The sequence below is a fragment of the Gossypium arboreum genome, chromosome 5, assembly GCF_025698485.1.
Source record: "Gossypium arboreum isolate Shixiya-1 chromosome 5, ASM2569848v2, whole genome shotgun sequence".
Lineage (NCBI taxonomy): Eukaryota > Viridiplantae > Streptophyta > Magnoliopsida > Malvales > Malvaceae > Gossypium > Gossypium arboreum.
The window spans coordinates 44,350,223-44,355,583 of record NC_069074.1 but is presented as its reverse complement, the minus strand read 5'-3'; the positions used below and the strand labels follow the sequence as shown (position 1 = coordinate 44,355,583).

Sequence of the window (5,361 nt, the reverse complement as noted above, 5' to 3'; positions counted from 1 at the left end):
TAAGTTTTCAAAAAGCACTCCAATGTGACACCACCTAATTCGGTCATAACATCTGGGCCGGGTTTCGGGTGTTACAATTTTTAAGTAAAAAGGTGGTAAAAGCTACTAGAAAAAATCTATATAAATTGGAGTTTACAATTGTGCCCTTGTCTTAAAACATAAAGCATCAGAGTTAAACTAAAGAAAATTCAATCAAGGGTCTCGAGACATATGGGTCAAGGTCTCAAGATATGGTCCCTTTGTTTGAATACTTCAAACTTTGAATCTAAAAATTAGAGAAACAAGGGCAACATGTCTTAAGACATTACCCTGCACTTAGCTAGTTTGACCCATGATTTGTAACCTAGCTTTGGTCGAACCATCTTTACCTAGATTTAATATATGAAGGTCGTTTAAGTTCATTTTAACACACAATACATGTTTTATTTTCCAAGCTTGCAAATTTTGTTTTAAATTTCCACATTTTTGTATGAACTTGATTTGGTTTTGAGTTATTTCAAAAACAAATGTGACATCTTGCATTTGGATTCGCCGTCTAGGCAGAGTGCATGGTATACTTGTAATAATAGAGACATAATTTCTTCAATTCCAATCGACCTGGCATATTGTGTCGATTTTTTTAAGTAATACACTTGAAAATACTCATTGATTCCTTACGTCATTTCGAACACAACTGGTAGATTCCAAAATAATCATTACTCGGGTATCTTTACCCTTGGCCATAAACCTTCTTTGAGTTTTTAATTCACCCAACTTTTCTATTTTTCAATCAAAAGCGAAGAAGAAAGGAATGAAAAAAAGAAAGAAATAAAAGTTGCTAACTCAAAACCAAATCCTGAAAGATTTGGTTGCAGTTTCATAGAAGTTCATTAATATCTTCTTTTTAAATCTTGAAAGATTTGGTTGCAGTTTCATAGAAGTTCATTAATATTTTCTTTTTATAAAGAAAATTGACTTCGATTCATGAATGCTCCAAATCACTTCTGCTTCTATTGTAACAAAAGATTCCTATTTTATGTGGAAAAGGCCCATATCAATAATTATGATTTTACATATGGACAATTCCTCAATATCTTGTTCATTAGCAACAAAATATTTTTTTTGTGTGGTGGTAAAAAATGTTTTTTTTAGGAGAGATATTATTTCATCTTCACCAATTGTCCCAGCTATCTAACATATTCATATCTAATGATTTTCCACAAAGTGGTGACGAAAGTTATAACTTGTACAAATCTCTAGTTTGCAATTCGATACAATCCATTAGTTTGTAGAGCTATTTACTCAATGAACCTGATTATTGCAATTGCTTAGGAAACCATTTTTTAGTTTAGCTTCTAGAATCTATTTTTTAGTTCAAGGTCCCTATTTACTAATTGGAATCAAAGAATTAGTAGATCTGCTCCGTTCAAAATGGGAGTGGGCTGGGGTTATGAACTTATAATCTATAATTTATGATCAAGTTGATTCCATGATTATAATTTGATTTCAGACAAGAATAGGGCTATATACATTCTCATTATGAGAAGGGGTCATTCAAGCATATCTAAATAGATACTATGTTTACATATGGATCCCAACGTCGTTACATTCCATTTATGATTAAGAATGGGCTTAATCAAGCCTCGTTTTTCCATATCTCTCATTATTTGGGATTCTATTCACCTCTTTTCTTTTTTTCTTCTATTGAATTGAGAATTAATAAGTTTGATTGTCCATCTAGGGTGTTACAATGATCCAAAAAAATTGTAACTAAAATTAATATAAAATCATATTTATGATATGATTGACTGAAGAATACAATCATAAAGATTTTTTTTCCTTACTTTTATCCATCTAAGCATGAGAACCAAATTGTTATTCTAGCAAATTCTCAAGCTTACTCTTCAAGGAAGTATATCAAGGGGCATACTTTTTGTTTTCATTTAATGCAACCTATAAAATGAGACAATTTTTGAGAGAATAAATGTTTAAAAATTTGAGCATGATGAAAAAATAGCTTCATGATTTTAGTAGAATTATAATGCTATTTACATGAAACATAAGAAGTAGACTTATCAAGGTTGGGTTATTTACTTATTTTAGTATACTACATTTTAGTTTTTCTTTTTCAATGTCTATTTTATCATTTATGTTTAAGGTTTATGAGTTCCCCTTTCAATAATGTTGTTTCTAATCTTTTATTATGTAACACCCCTAACTCGTATCCGTCGCCGGAACAAGGTTACGGAGCATTACCGGAGTTTATAGTTCAATTACAATTAATTTATGTCATTCGCTATTCATTTCTGAAAATCAATCACAACCAATCATAATGTCCCTTATATGGGTCCCCGAAACCCAAAATACATATTAGAATCGAGTCAGGACAAAACCAGAATCACATAAATTTTTTTGCGAAATCTCAAAATTTTTCTTAGGTGTAGGGGACACATGCCCGTGTGGCCAGACCTTGTTGCTCACAAGGCCAATGACACGCCCATGTCTCAAGCTGTGTGAGCATTCGATGTGAGGCACATGGCCGTGTCCCATCCCGTGTTCAAATTAGGGTAGCTACTAACTTGGGTCACATTTCGAAATTAGTTGCAAGATTCATATGGCCATGTCACATATTTGTGTGCTAGGCCGTGTGACTCACATGGCTGATACACATGCTCGTGTCTCTGCCCGTGTGACCAATTCTGAGTATTTTGTTTCTCAATTTTTAAGATGCAAGGGAAACAAGGCCAAACCACGCGCCCATGTGCATGGCCATGTGTCACACACAATTGAGACACATGCCCGTGTGTCCGCCCGTGTGAACAGAATAAGGCCATTTTCCAAGCCTTATTTCTCACCCATTTTACCTTGCACCTAAATCAACACTTCAATATATTCACTGATAAATGCCAAATTATACATATTTATACCCCAAATACTTAGCATATATATGGATGTTTATTACTAGATTTGTAGATTTTGGTGCTCTTAATCCGGTTATTTCATGTTTTGTACTCAGGAGAGCACCAAGAGTCAAAAAGAGCCAAAAACGACCAAAAAAAGGGACAAAATGGATCAAATTGAGAAGATGACATGGCCTAAGCCTTGCCACACGGGCATCTCACACGCGCGTGGCCTTCGGGGGTGTCGACCAAGGTTTTCACGATTCACACGGCCTGGCCATTGAGCCCACATGGCCGTGTGCAATTTAACGGATCGAACACAGCCTGGCAATCACGTCACACGGCCGTGGCACACGGGCGTGTCCCTTTTTCAAAGAGTTGTATTTTACACGGAAAAGGATACTTAAGGAGGAAGAAAGCTAATCCAAATCTTGTATAAACACCCTAAGTGTGACCTAATAAGGGGGCCTCTTCCAGAACTTTTCTGGAATACAGAACCACACGCCAGGAATTACTTGAAAGAAGCCAGACGATCCATCCCAAAAGCCGAAACTACTTCAAGACTGAAGATCTCTCTTAGAATTCCTTCAGGGGTTTTAGAGTTTTCTACATGTTTTATTATTTTTATACTTTTGAGATGTATTCTTATTTTATTATGAACTAAACCCCTTAGATACCTAAGAGGGATAAAACCTATGATGGATCTTGTTATTATTATCTGAACTATATGATAAATACTTGATTTGTTCTCAATTATGTGTTCTTAATGCTTGAGTTAATATTCTGGGTATTAATTCATGATTTGATGTGCTTATGCAGAGGAGGAATAGACCCTGTCTAAGAGTAGATTTGGAATAATTAAGCGGAGTTGATCGAACGGCTAGAAATAGGGTTACAAGATTTTGCCAGATTAGGGTGAAACCTAATATGGGAGTCCATAGAGTGATTTACTGCTTCCCTAGGGGTTTTAATTAAGAAAGAAATTTCGATTAATTCAACTGAGGATTAGATGTTATTAATCTCGAAAGGGTTAATAACATAGGTTAGGGAATCTCACGGATCAAGTCAAGTGAATAAATCGTCTGGTTCAGAGTCAGATAACAAGTGAAATCTAGGTGGATTCCTCCTTGGTGTCGTCTTTATCAATTGCTTTTCTTCAAGTCTTTTTTTTTCAAATCTTCTCTTTGCTTTAATTAAATTAGTTAATTAGTTTAGATAATTAGTTTAATAAACAAACACTTTTATTCTTAGGCTAGATAATAAAAAGATAGTTATTACTAGTACTAGTACTTTTGGTTCCCTTGGGTACAATATCCCAATCTTGCCATTACTATACTATTGTTCGATAGGTGCACTTGCCTTTTCGTCATGATAATAGTTAGTCTAGGTTTGATCTTCATTATAAATATTTATTACTTGTTGCAAATCATGAGATCAAGTTTTTGGCGCTGTTGCCGGGGACTCAAAATATTAGGAACGCTAAATTTTTATTACTTTAGCCATTTATTTTTCTCGCAATTTAATTTTAGTTTATTATTATTATTATTTATTAATTTACTTTTTTTTTCTCTTGGCAGGTTTTTATAGTTTATGACTAGAAGAAACCCGTCAGGACCATTACTTTTTGACGATGAAATCGAAGAGAAAGAAGGCGTAGCTTACGATACACGGAGAACAAGCGAGAAGATGATAATCAACCCCCAACTGACGAGATGGATGAAAACCAAGGCAATCAGTTACCTCCTGCAATTGCGGCTAATCAAAATCCTGCTCCACATACTATGTATGATTATGCTAAACCTTCTTTAACAGGAACTGAATCTAGCATAGTTAGACTTGCTGTAGCTGCAAATACTTTTGAATTAAAACCTAACACTTTTCAGATGATATAGCAGTTTGTTCAGTTTGATGGTTTGTAGGATGAAGATCCCAACGCTCACTTAGCGAACTTTTTATAATTTTGCGATACATTTAAAATCAATGGCATTTTTGATGATGCCATACGTCTTCAGTTGTTTCCCTTTTCATTGAGAAACAAAGCTAAACAGTGATTGAACTCATTACCACGAGGGTCTATCACTACTTGGGAACAAATGACCGATAAATTTTTACTAAAATATTTTTCGCCAGCTAAAACGGCTAAATCACGTAATGATATCTCTTCTTTTGTGCAGATGGATTTAGAAACACTTTACGATGCATGGGAGAGATCCAAGGACTTACTGAGAAGGTGCCCTCACCATGGGTTACCGTTTTGGCTTCAAGTACAAACATTCCACAATGGCCTGAATCCCTCGACTCGGTAAATGGTTGACGCAGCTGCTTGTGGAACCATCAACAATAAAACATCGGAAGATGCCTATGAATTTATAAAGGAGATGTCACTGAATAACTATCAGTGGCAAGTTATGAGGACAAAGCCAACAAAAATAGCCGGCGTTTATAATATCGACTCAGTCACCATGCTCTCTAATCAAGTAGA

At 35.0% G+C, this 5,361-nt stretch overlaps 1 non-coding gene across 1 annotated transcript; it reads right to left on the bottom strand.

Moving 5' to 3' along the window:
* Positions 1-5,021: 5,021 nt before the first annotated feature.
* Positions 5,022-5,127, bottom strand: LOC128293369 (small nucleolar RNA R71). Its single transcript, XR_008283553.1, has one exon. It is a non-coding gene; the product is annotated as a small nucleolar RNA R71 (small nucleolar RNA).
* Between the last annotated feature and the right edge of the window lie 234 nt (positions 5,128-5,361).